This window comes from Protopterus annectens, chromosome 2.part2 (assembly GCF_019279795.1).
Source record: "Protopterus annectens isolate FY-2018-M chromosome 2.part2, PAN1.0, whole genome shotgun sequence".
Taxonomy (NCBI): Eukaryota; Metazoa; Chordata; order Ceratodontiformes; family Protopteridae; genus Protopterus; species Protopterus annectens.
This window is the reverse complement of record NC_056730.1, coordinates 772,043,910-772,058,136: the sequence shown is the minus strand read 5'-3', so window position 1 is coordinate 772,058,136 and position 14,227 is coordinate 772,043,910. Positions and strand designations below refer to the sequence as shown.

The 14,227-nt window shown below is 37.4% G+C and overlaps 1 long non-coding RNA gene across 1 annotated transcript in view; it reads right to left on the bottom strand.

Annotated features, from left to right (window-relative positions):
• The window catches only part of LOC122795806, a 57,210-nt gene extending 49,939 nt beyond the window's left edge, over positions 1 to 7,271 (bottom strand). The window contains exon 1 of the long non-coding RNA XR_006363865.1: positions 7,145 to 7,271. This is a non-coding gene — a long non-coding RNA (uncharacterized LOC122795806). The remainder of the gene's footprint in view (positions 1 to 7,144) is intronic.
• Between the last annotated feature and the right edge of the window lie 6,956 nt (positions 7,272 to 14,227).

Sequence of the window (14,227 nt, the reverse complement as noted above, 5' to 3'; positions counted from 1 at the left end):
TGACAATGCTACTCATTGTAATATTATGGCAATGAGCTGTTACTTTTGCAGACATCCTGCTTCTACCAAATCAATACAGACAGCTACCTATCATGTGCAAGTCCTCTGTGCATGAAAAATTGAATATTCGTGACTCTACTGCTTCTGTTGCTATTTGTTTTGCTTATGTGCAAAAGGTCAATCGGTGTGGGATCCAAGGACACCTTGTATGCCAAGCATAAATCGACCATCATCAGTCTGTCTGTAGGAAACAGAGTATAGGGATTGGGCTTTGAAGCAATCTGCATAAGGTATTATGTTTATCCCCTATATTATTTTTTATGAGGAGCTTTTGAGGACATTCCAGTTTTTGCCTGGTCAAGTACATACAAAACAGAGAGTTACCTTCACCCATGGACCTGATGAGGGCTGAGTATAATGGCACAATTTCTCTGAACATAGATGTGATTCCCTTACTTATAAGTTGAGTGACATGGAATGATTTTCTTACTACCTTAGACACATGTTGCTCAAAAGCCAGGTTACTATCTGCAGTGTTAACTTTTAGGGCTGTTTTAATAATGAGGTAGTTTCCCAGGGTGGCCGTTTTCCAAAAGGTACTACTATGCATTTCTTGGCATCGAGTTTTATGCCATGGCTTTGGCACCAATCATTTGACTGAGTTAGACCTTCCTGTAAAATGTCAGTATCTTGGGGGATTTCCATGACTGTTTCTAGCTTGCAGCCATTTACAAACTTGGTAAGCCAGCGGCCCTTGACATTCATCTTTTCTTCTAAGAAACAGATGCAAAAGAGGAGCAGATACCAGCACAGAGTCCTGGGGAACTCCAGTGATGACTGGCTTCCTTGTGGAGGTGATCTCCGATTCTAACCACCTGGGCCCTGTGTGTGATCCAGCTGGCTATCCAGTGGACTACATAGGGGTTTATGCCTAATACCATGAGTTTGTTTATAATACCTGGATGGGGTATTGAATTAAATGCCTTACCTAGATCAAGATAGGCAGTATGCATTGTTTTGTCCTCATCCATTGCATTGGTGACATTCCCAAAGAAGTCCACCAGGTTCAGTAAGCATGACCTGCTTTTGATAAAGCCAAACTTGGTTGGGGCCACTGTCTGAATCATTTCCATGATCATTCTTTTCATGGCTTTGCATATGAGACCAGTCAGATTAATGGGTCTGTAGTTCCCAGGATCCAGTGATGGCCCACATTGTGCAGAGGGATGACCATAAATTGTGTGACACTAGTACTAACACACCAGATCAATGACTGTTGTTTAGTACTCATCAAACAGCAGAAGGGATAAGTTACTTTTATTCACCCCACTGAGGAGTAATCATACCTCTCAACCTCTTAGTGCAAGAAATCTGGACAAAACCAAAATGGTGCAGGGACAAATGCTCAAAATTAGGGACAGATTTTAAATATTGCTATTACAAATTTATAAAGTTGACTGGTTGTTGTCGAAAGTATAACAAGAGGAGCCAGGGTTTTCACGTGTTACAAATACAAGCAGGGCTGGAACCAGCACTAAGTGACCTAGACAGCTTCCTAGGGCCTGTTGCTGGCTGGGGGACTGGCCAGCCAACATTAAATAAAAAAAAAAAATCTGAACCTTAAAAAAAACCTTCCAGGTAACCTGGCCCCTTTAAAATAAACTATTTCCTGTTCTGCATGCATCCCAGTCTGCATGCAGAGCAAACCACCTGCTGGGTCCTTTAAAATATACTATATTTCCTGCTCTGTGAGTATCCCAGTCTACATGCACAGCAAAGGACAAATGTCAGGAACTGGCACAAGCTTTTGAAAACCACTTTCAGTACTGAAAGTGGGACTGCAAATGGGAGCACTGATGTTCATTTATTTTTATTCAAACAGGAGATACTATTTTTCTTTAAACAGGAGATATGTTTCCAGCATGTGCTACTAGGTATGGGAGCTTCATCTACTGCTCCAACAAACACTAATGCTTATTCTTGCTGGGAGATGTGTGTGATGTTTATTTTTTCAATGAGACAATTTTCCTGCTTTGTGTGCACCAATAAAGCCAGATACGGGAGATGATTCAACTGAAGCAAGCACAAATACTTATTACTTTGTGTGTGTGTGTGTGTGTGTGTGTGTGTGTGTGTGTGTGTGTGTGTGTGTGTGTGTGTGTGTGTGTGTGTGTATGTGTGTGTGTTTCTGTGTGTGTTAGAGGGCATGCACGTGTATGTGTGTGCATGTTGTTCTACATCCATGATGCCCTAATGACAACAGGAAATATCTTCTGTTTTAAGGAGTTTAAACTATTAATAATTAGGCTGCCATTTCACCTGCTGATCCTAATTTAAAATAACTCTCCATCAAGAGGAGAGCCAGACTTTTTGACACAGATATCTGAGAAAGATGCTGTCAATAATGCTGCCATAATTGCTGCATTTGAGGGATGTCTGTGGATAAAAATGACTGACCCTGCTGAACTAGTCTTTAGCTTGTCTTTGCAGGACTAGTGTGCATTTAGGGAAAAGCAAATTGGAATACTTTTGCTGTTGTGGACTTTATCACAATCAGACATGGGAGATGTTTACAGTGTATAAAATGGCTGTACTTGTACAGACACTGGTGAAATTTAATAACAGCAGTTTTGAGTGGCCTTTTTATGGTATAGTTGAAATGTTCTGAAATTGGTATTTGTGTCACTATTGCTTCATGCATTTTGTTTTACTGCTTACTGGAAAATGTTCAAAACTACAAAATTAAAATACTCAAACATTGATATATCAAATAATGTTGCTGTATTACTCATGAATCAGAAAGGTGAATCAAAGCATGCATTTATGGATGGTTTCAAAAAGTGTGCAGGGGCGTGGTTTGAAAACAGCCCAAGGTACACTTGATCAGCCACTGGCTAAATGCGTTTTCAATGTGAGTTTACATGAAAGAGAAATTTGCTGCTGTTCATGCTAAATCTGTTTTCAATGTGAGACTGTTTTGTTTAGCAAATGGCTATCTCTGTGCTCTAATATTTTAAACAAGTTTTTAAATTAAATCCAACTCTCTGTAATCACTGTAAAAGTAAAGAAAATATTATGCACACTGATAGGTTTGAACAGTATTTATGGTAATTGAGAAGCAACCAAGTAATGGCATACTGGAATGGGGGAGAGTGGCCTGTTACCCTCTCTAGGGTCCCATTTGACCATGACCTGGCTCTGAATAGAAAAATAAACTTGAAGGCTCTTTCAGGTATGGGCATACGCAGGGCTACTAAATACAGATATTAAGGTAATTATGGGTAAAGAGTGAGTTTAGACAGGATATTGGTTCTGTCTCCCATATGCAATAGTAAAAATTGTAAAAGTGTAAATTGTAAACATTAAGGTCTAGGAGTGCATCATGGATACTGCATTTGAGTTTATAGTGCAAATTAGGTACGAGTCATTTCAGTAGTAATCTGGATGCAAGCTGAAATGCAGTTATCATAATTACTTTGCATAATAGCAGTTAATACACTGTCCTTGTTGACCATACTGAGTAGTGTTTGTTGGCAGAAGGTTTAATATTGCTCAGTATGGGATCCAGAGTGATTTATGCAGGGCAATGCACATAATGATCTAGTTGTAGACTGGCTAAAACTGTTAGTTCTGGATATTGCTCAGTGTTTTAACAATGAAAGTTAAGGGACCGACACAAACATAAATGTAAAGGTATTCTAGCTTATCATTTATCAGACCTGTAGGCTTGTGGCAAGTGATTGCACTGGTTCTGAATGTATATAGGAGAAATAATGTACGCTATAAGGTCAGCTGGAAATGGATTTTCTGGGCCCAGACAGTGTGATGGTTTCTCAATGGTAACTGAAAAAAAGCAATGGCAGCACGATGATAATCATCCGTTTGAAGGGGAAGAGCGAGCGTTTCCCATTTACCAAATGTAATTGTATGTGTTATTTAAAAGTAAACTACTTTATAATGCTCATTATAACCAATGCTGCCCTACAATGTTGAGTTGAGGGTTTAATGTCATACTGCTATGAATGTAAGTGAACCCTATTTAAGATGTAACAGTGTTCAATCTATTAACTGAGAAATAAGGATTGTTATACGAGTTGACATATGACATAACAGATGGCTTTATTTGGTTGAAAGTTCTAGGATACATACAAGCAGTAATTTAGAAAAGATGGCACAGTGGTAATTTTGTGTAGATATTATATCATTAATACAGTTTTTAATCTAAGTCAGTTGAGCGGATAATTCATTTTTTAGTGCATTTAAGGTACAGTGAAAGTGAAATCTTGGGTTAACTGAAACCATAGAATGTATTTACTTTATTGTACCCAAATACTATAGTGTTTGGATTAAAGGATAGGGAGCAAATGAGGGAAACATTTGCCTGATGTCTTTGTTATTAGTGGATAACTTTACAGGCATGGTTATGTTTGTGTTTTCTCATTTAAGCATATTGCCTCGTTAATGTAATCTTTTGAGACTACAGAAAAACTCTCTGTTTTAGGTAATTCAGTATTCTAATGGTTCTTTCTGCTTCAAATGTCCAGTAATACCTGCAGGAGTATATTTGGGGTGGAGCATAAGTCATAATGACAGGACTGTACCTTGTTAGATGTAGCTTACATATTGTTTGGATTGACTCTGTCTAGTAAAAGTTTTTTTTTTTAATTTATAAGCAAGTAAATAAAGGACACAGATTTGTTCTTATATCTGTTAACGCACTAGAGTTGTTTCAGATGATGAGTTTGTGATTAAAGACTGAAATGACAAAACAGGTATCAACGGAAAAAGAAAAAGAAAGTAATTGTAGCCCTGAACATTAAAATATTAGAGTTTTTGAGTTAAAATAAGTTAATGGAATCAGCAGTTAACGTTATGATTTACTAGACTAGCAATTAACTGTACCACAGCTTGAAACTGAAGGAATAATAAACTGCAAAACCTATAAAACTTAAACTTTTATTAAAATGAAATTCAACTGAAATAACACTTGGCTGATGCTTTTGGGCAGAATACAAGTCTTTCTTCAGGCATCAACACTCAATTGTAGTAACAGTCAATTTAAATAGAGACCTGGATTCAATAAGGCCTGCACAAAGTGTACACTGTTCTGAGGAACAGACAACACAGACATAACACACACCTTCTTCCTCCTACGTTTAGCTTTCCTACTGATACTTTGCTGCTTTAAATATTGAAAGGGATTCATAAAGGTTACCACAAAGTGCAGACTGCATGTACAATTAGCGTAATCTTTCTGAGTGACTAGAAAACACAACAAATGAGATAATAATTTTATTGAATACATAGCATATACACTTAGTGTACACTTGGTGTAGGCTTTATTGAATCCCGGGGAGAAACCTAGTCTCACTACTGTTACATTTAGAAACATGAAGTGTAACTAAAAAAAGTGAAACTTAGTCACATGACTATTACCAACTCATGAAACTGTAAACTCTTAATATCTATCATTTACCAATCTTTTTTGTATCAAATGTAGGCATTTTACATTGTGCATAGCAAATATTTAGCATTTCCTTTAAACATAATAGAAGTTATTCCACATTTCACAGGCATCAAAATTCAATTGCAGTTAACAATCAGTTTAGACTCTAATTCATATTACTGCTCCATTAAAACCATGAATGGAGCCCTTGCTAAAATATTAATATCTATTATTTACAAAGTGGTTTGTATCAAATTTTTCAGATTTTTTTTACATTTTTGTTTATACCCCCCATCTTTTTTTTTAGCTGTAGAAATGACATCACCTCTTTTCTAACCCACTTCTTTTATTCCACCACTGAATCACTCAGCTCTTTCTTCTAACTTTGCACTTTCTTCCCAAACATCTTTTAATCACTGTCTCTAAGTTTGTTTTTGGTCCTAATCCACAAGCTGTTCATACTCTTCATTTGCCCCATTCCTTCAATTTTGCCTCAACCAGCTATCCCATATGCGTGGCATGCATTCCTATTGCCCCATACATTGGTCCTGTTCATCTTTCCATCACTGTCATTCCTATTAGGAGCCACAGACAGTCATGATTAATGCTGTCCCAGAGGTGGCCCTACCTTAAGGGCTCTTAACTCTGTCATCTTTGTTAAATACGACATTTAGAATTTGTTCTCATGCCCTCTTTTGCCAGCTGAGTGAAGCCCACCTGGTCCAGTACTTCTATTAGTTTTTTTTCTTCCATGATTTGGATACTCTACCTTATGTACCACCTCCATTTTTCAACCTGAAATTTTATTCTGTTCTTTACTTTTTCATTATTTCTGCTTTCTATATCTGTATGATGGTTCACTGTGTGTCCAATTTTCCCCCGTTTCCATCCTTCTAGTCTGATTGATAGGGAATTACCATTTATTTGTCCACCAGATCCCTCTCCTGTGTATTCTTATTTATCTTTAGTTATCTCACAATAATGTTGTCTTTCCACTTCTAATATTCTGCCTAAGCAGCTGGTATCTAGGAACCTGTACATCTCAGTCATTTATCATTTGTTTGGGTACTTAACGATTGTTACTCACCCCCTCATTACTGTTATATATTAGTCTCACCCTTAACAATGCTCAACATCCAATTGAGAAGAGAAGCAGAAGCCATTAAAGCAAATTAAATGCTTTATTTGGACTTAAGGCCAAATGAAGCATTTTCTATCCTCCTGCTGCTCTTCTGGGGTGGCCACACTCTGAGTGGCACTAGTTATATGTTACAGCTTTCTTTGCCAGTAAATACTTACTGCTACTACACCATTTTTTCCCTTAGTTGTATAGTACACGGGATCATAATAAGGAATGTTATGCATTCGATCTTGAATTAATGTCTTGACATCCATGTTTTGAACATGTTACATTTTTACTATGATTGGAGATCTAGTCATGTTCCTCCATATCTTAATCTCTTTCATAAAAACTTTTATTCCATTATCAAATAAATATAACACTAAGTTATAATGTAGTTTAATAGGGTTTACATAAAGAATTTTACTATTTCTTTTAGAAAAATTAGAACTGATACCCTTTTTGAATGTCCACAATACTGTATGCATCTGTAGTAGGAAACAGACATATTAGTTATGCAGTGAGTCATCTCAAACAGCTTAGGCATACAACATACAATATTTATGAGTATTATTTACCTTCATTTGGTGACTGAGCTGAATGGTTCAACTTGAATGTCAGGTTGCAAAAAGGGTGACAAAGGAATAGAACCAATAACGATAGGTAAATTCATCTGTAACTTCCTTGAGCTGGGGATGTGTACAGTAACCTATGAAAAAACATATATATTTTAAAGTAAGAAAATATTATATGGTGTATATAGCAGCAAATTGCTTTGGGATGTGCACTGAAGAGTCAAATAAAAAACATGGTCAGCAACCCATACTTTAATAATAAAAGTAGTTAGACAGCAATATACATGGAAGCAAATCATACCTGCACAGCCCGTATTATTGGTAGAAAATTAGGAAAAGTTTTATGACAGCCTATTAGTGCAAAGACAGGGTGTCCAACTGTCACTGTTTTTTCTTTTTCCAGTAACTCATACCCTTCAAGATTCCTCCCCACCCAATAAGCCCGCCCACCTTCTGCCTGAGGGCTCAATCTCAAGATTTATACTTTACTCAGAACAGGTTTAGGCTGAGGGCAGGAGTGGTACTGTTATCCACAGGGTCTTGTATTTTTATTTCTGGCCTCTCACCCTACATGCCTAGCACACATGCTATGACTGGCTGGGCTTAGGAAACTATGTTGTGCTCTTGCCCTCCCCAACCTCAACTAAAACTCCACTGGAGAGATGTCAGCATGCATCTCCCTCTACCCTCACGGATAGGAATGCCCCATCCTCTTAGCCTACTCTGTCAAGCACCTGAACCACTAACTGAAACTGGGTTGCCTGGGTAATAGTCATGGTTTTAGCCATGTATGACAGTAGAGTGGCCTGTCAATCTGTCAGTGTTAAGATGTGAAAGGTTACTGGTTTAGATGCCAGAGGGTCAGACCAGGAGGGAAGAATGAGACAGCAATGCTTGTTTTTCTTGCTTGAGGGAAGGATAGGGGAAGAATCTTCAGAAATGATTTATTGGTTGTCAGTTGGAGTCAGCTCCCAAGGTGCATTGTCTCTGAGTAGTGCACTGCACAAACTCTTATTGGTATGGTGTGTTGGGGGGGGCAGCAGTCATGTCTATACCTATAAAGCACTTAAATAAAAATAAATCTGGAAATCATATCTATCTACCCATCTGTTTAGCTATACATTAATAAAGGTTACTGATAAACAACTGTGACAAAAAAGTGTAGCTGTAGCACAGTACTAGATATTTTATCTCTCTCTAACTGCACCATGAAGCATTTACAAACTTTACATACTGTATACACAACAGCTGTAGCACAGTACTAGATATTTTATCTCCCTCTAAATGCACCATGAAGCATTTACAAACTTTACATAATGTATTCACTACTTCCAGTATAGTTGGTTTAGATTTTGTCATTTTACAGTAATTGCTTTTTTGGTAGCCACCATTATTAGACACAGCAAGGCCTTACCATGTCTTTGCAATTCTGATTCTGTATCACAGCTCAGAAAAATCAGCTCCCTCATCAGACCAATCTACCCACCCAGCTTCTCTGACAGTGCATCCTGTAGGCAATCCCTAAAGTCCACCAATTCACCATACTCCCAGAAAATGTTCCCAATTATCTATTTATTCCCCTTCACACCTCCAACATTTTATGTCTGCCTGAGGAAAAATTCTGTTGAGTCTGCTTGGGGCATAAAAATATCTATGTAAGCATTTTCAGGCAAAAATCTAAATCTTCTGGAATCTGTTGCATATTTGGGAGACATACATATATCCTCCCATTGTTTCTTTATGAATTGCTTATCCAATCTCTCTTCCCAATCCTTTTGGCATATTTAATTCTTCCATTTACATTTCTATTTGTGTCTTTTTTCGACTTTCACATTTCCATACCTCTACAGGATCTCTTGTTACCTTCCTTGTTATAGGCTCCTTAAGTCTGGCAAGCAACCCTTTCTACTTTCTGTTGCCTGAGTCGTTGTGCTAAAAGTTTTTGTGCTCTAGTGTTATTATCAAAAAACAGTTGCTTAACAGCAATCTTTCTAAGCTCATGTATATTATCAAGGTAATCCTTTATTTTCTGCCTAGAATTCTGCAGTTGATCATCTTCTTGTTCTGTGAGATTCCCACTATAATGCAATAATTTGCCAATCCCTCTAAATAATTCTGGTTACTTCTTAACCATAGCCCCCTTTCTTTTATTTCCACCATATTTTTAAACTCCACCTTAACTTTATCCCGCTCTCTAGCAATATTTTGAGAAGAAATTTCTATCCTCTCTAACAGCTTCATTACCCTGTACTTTTATTTTGGCTATTAGTGGTGCATGATCTGAAATAGTTATTGGATAAGTATCAAGACCTTCAATTAAATGCACTTGTTCCTATGAAATGTAAATTCTGTTTAGCCTAGCCCAGTTTTTATATCTTGGGGAATAATATATAAATTCACTCTGAACTCCTATAATTGAATTCTCATCTTCCATGCCAAATATTTTTATAAATTTCTTCAAAAATCTACATTCCTTTGTTATATTTTCCCTTCTGGGCTGGCCCCCAGACACATCTTCACAGCTGCAAATCAAATTCCAATCTTCACCTACAAGTAATATTCCTTGCTGAAAGCCAATTATTTCTCCCAGAATTTTCTTAAGCTCCATTATAGCAGTTTAAGGTGGAATATAAATACATGCCACTGTAATTATCCTCCCTTGCCAGTAGCCCCTTAGCACTACAACTCTGCCATTATCATCTTTTTTATCTTCTTCTATCACTATTGGAGCTTCTCTTGCAATTAATATACAGTAAACTCTGTTTACCGGAACTCAAGCAACCAGAACTCTCAAGCAACCAGAACTCTCAAGCAACTGGCAAAAAATATTGATGAAATACAGTACAGTTTTCATGTGTTACACTTTGTTTTCCCCTCCAGAAACATACTTTTACATTTTTAGAGTTTTAGTATTTTAAAAACAAACATAGGGATAAATTCTCTATTTTCCCAACTTGAGAACATGTCAAGCAAACAAATAGTATAGGGTACAGTGTTAGTCAGGCCTATGTTTAATAGTAACTCTCAAGCAACCAGAAAGTACAGTTATCTGGCATCTACCAATCCCCATGGGTGCCAGTTAACTGAGAGTTTACTATAAGTATTCCTCTTTTCCTTTGTCCCAGGTATTCTGCCTAATAACCATCCTGAAAACCTTTCTTTATCAAATTCACATGTTCAGTTCTTTCTAAATATGTCTTTTTTAACAGTTATTTGCACTGTACATTTTTAATATAGTTCACTACTTTTTCTTGTTTACATTTATCTGTGAGGCCATTTACTTTTAAATACATTAAAAAAAGCATTATGGTATTAAAAAGTGATTATTCACATTTTTTTGTATAACACCTTTTTGTTAAATTTCTAGTTCTAGTGTTACATGCATTCACTGTTTCCCAGGTTGAACTTTTATACAGTTGTTTCTTGTCATATCCATTTGAGCCTATGTCACATCTTATAAAACATTTTATTTATTGAAAGCCTTCAAACAAAACTACAAATACCGCCAATACCCCCTATAACCTATTAACTTAATTCTAACACACAAAATTATGTACACTTTGAAATATTAAAGTTTTACCCCCCTATAGGAACAAAAGTCCCAAACAGACAGGCATACTCATAGACTTGAGTTAATCTAAAAGAAAGGTTATCCATGCTAAGACGCTTGGTGCTGATTGGTTTTGTCTTATCTTTATAACTCTCCCAGCTGGGAAAACCCTTGAATGTTTTCAGCGAACATTACCTACATGGGGAAAGCCTCTTAATGCGTTCAGAGAAAATTATCTAACATGGAAAAAACCCTTGAATGCTTTCAGAGAACATTATCTCCTAGCCAATTTAACTTTTCTTTTTCCCCCCAGACAATCACTCTCCACCGGACTGTAGCCAGTTTTTCTATCAGATTGTCTCTGTGGAGACATTAGATCCAGGCAGCCTTTCTCCTTATCAGATTGTTTCCATGGAAACATGAAGACCATCTGCAAAATTGTTACTGAACATACATGAATTTGCTAAAAAAGTCTCATAATATTCAACGCTCTTATTCATTTACTTGCACTCTCTTAAAACTTGTTACTAAATCAATATAAGGTCTTTTATACAGTCATTCCCCATGCAATAATGAAAAAAGCACATTAATTTTTCTTTTATCATGCTTTGTAACCAGGCTTTTTTTACAGTTCAGTTCCTAAATTTTTTTAAACTGAAGAAGAAGAATGAGAGAAGAAGGGCGGTAGAAAAGAAAAAAAAGAACAGCAGCACCTGTTTACAATCCTCACTACACTTACAAATAACTAAAAAAAACTTTACTCTATACATTTAACTTTCTCCCTTCTCCTCCCCTCCCCAAAGCACTTTTCCGAACATTAATGACATGAAGTAGGGCATATGCTTTTGAGTCCCCCACAACAACAAATTCTGAAAACGTCCAGTATTTCCAGATTTCCTTGTTCTGTCATATTTCACAGATATAATTATTTCAATGTAATCCCATATTAAGTCACTGGTTTTATTACTGTTGATCTCTAAAATCCTGTCTCAGATTTATTTCAACATGCTCTCAATTCTTCTAGTAAACTCTTGTGCTCCCTTCCTTCTCTCCAACATTTTCTGCTTAAAATTTTGAAAAGGTTTCACAGGTACAGTCCCTCTGTGGTCTTTATTATCAGAAGAATAAGAAGCAGAATCTCCTTCTGTTTCACAGCTTTTTGTTGGACAAGCTTTTATATCTCCTCCTTAGCATGCACTTTGTAGCTTTATCATCTCATCTGAATATCTGTTTACAGCTTTTTCCATTTTTTCAGCCTTTTGTTGTTCATGTTGATATACTCCATCAGTGTTTCATCAGTGTTTTGTTTATTTTAACCAGGTCTGTATGAAGTTGTATTATATCTTCCTGTAGGTTATTGGATGTTATGTCTGAAGGTTGCATTGCTTCTTGCTGAACAGCTGCATAACTTTCCCCAGTCAGTGTTTCTTCCTCACTTTTTACAACTGACTTTTTTATAGAACTTCTGTGTTTCTTTATTCCTGGCATCCAGGTAGTGCACTTACTAGTCAGCTACTGAAATTTACCTATAAACAGAAGTCTACTTGCCTTCTCTGCTAAGCTGCTGTTTTCACACTGGAAGAGCTAGAAATAAGCTGTTACTTAATGTGCAGCCATCTTGAAAGTCCTGTCAGCTGTTTGTCATGGCTGAGCCAAAACTACTTGTGCCCAGTGGAGGTCAATGGCCAAGAAGCAGAGATATAGGCATTGAATTACTCACTATAACTTTTACAATCAGGAGATACTTGATAGGTTTGAGGTAGACAGGGAAATTGTAAGGGACTAAATGAGTATGTATGGCCCCCACAAGGGCACTGGGGGATGGGTGGACCTCCTACCTCTGTGAATACAAAGGTATGTACAGCTGTCACTATACTTGGCATGGTGACCTTCAGGAAACAGACTAGAGACACATTGGGTATGTATCTCACAGACTTCTGTCTTGATGATACTGCAGCAGTTCCTGGATGTACCCTTGGCACTTTGTGGATCAGAACATCTATTTCCTGGTATTACCTCTGGACTGAGCCAGGGCTATGCATGCCTTTTATGGGGTGGCATGCTTCTCTGAGGTAATCTATATGACAGATTGCACTCATGTCGCAATTAGAACCTCATCTGGTCCATTGGGAGAGGAAACAGGAAAGGCTACCAATCCATCAATTGCCAGGTAGGGTGAGACGCAAGGAGGGTGGATCACCAAAGTCTCTCCTCGGTATCCTGGTACTGCACATAATTCCCATATCTGGCACCACTTGCATGTAGGATGCTCATACGTCATCTTGTTGGTAAGCGGAAAAATATTTTTTCTCTTTTTTCTATATTATTTAAATAGGTATCCATGGCAGAAAGTATTATTGTTGAACACAAAACTAATTTATCATTTTTCTCCCCCCCTTTCTCTTTTCTTTCTCTTCTTTTTTTTTTCTTTTAGGTAATGCTCGATATCCACTGGAGCCAAGGTTCATAATACCAATGAGAAATCTGAGTGGAGCTGCAGAAGAAACCTACAACACAGCCCTGTCCCACACCTGTATAGTCATAACAAGGAGTTTTGGCCTCAAAGAATAATTTTACGTGCCTAGATGAGTCTGGGGGTTCCTTCTGGTATGAATGTTTACTGCATGCCGCATTCTGCACAATAATGCACCAGTATGGTGGTGAAGTGACCCATGCTGTCATTGCAGATCCCAGTTCCAGCCCTACAATGAGTAATGATGACCAGCTGGCAGCAAACCGAATGGGGCAGACTCATGCATGGCATATGACTGAGTAGGTAAAGAAGTTGTGTCTAGTCCAGAACTATGGATCATAACATTCAGGTTAGTGTTTCCCTTCTTATAAAAAAAACACACAAAGTATAACTGATGCATGCTGTGTGGTGCATGGTCTACTGTCAATGGACATCTGACATTTCTTCTTATCTTTAAAGACTAATTTTTTTTTAGACCAGGTATTCATGTTATTAGTAAAAAAAGTCATGCCTAAGTGCTCACTGACTCCTGTTCAGTGATGCCATAAGGCATCATAAAAGGGATAAACACATTTAACTGTTTTGTACAATATGTTCTAATGAGGTGGAGTATCTAAGTATTCATGTACGGAATGTGGAAATAGCAAAGTGGTTAGAGCATTCACTTTGCAAGTTGTTGTTCCTGGTTCGATTCCCTAGTAAAGCCAATTAGCATTTGAGTTCAGATGGTGTAATGGTACATTGCTTTGATTGTAGTTTACAGGGTCCTGGGTTCAAGACTTGGCAGGACTTATTACTACACGTATGAACCTATACTCGACAGAGGCACTGGGAACTAAGGTCGGGTGGCATGATGCCAGGGTAATCCTATCGGCTAGGTTTATAAAGGCTCCAGGGCCATTAGCCTAGTATACACCTATGAATTTTCTGAAATGGTACAATTAGTAAAAAAGTGATACTTCAGTAATTAACAGTTAGTTTATACCTTGCAACTGATTGAAAACATATCATATTGCTTTTAATAGTACATGATGCTTCCACAGCTTGAACTATACTGTTTGTT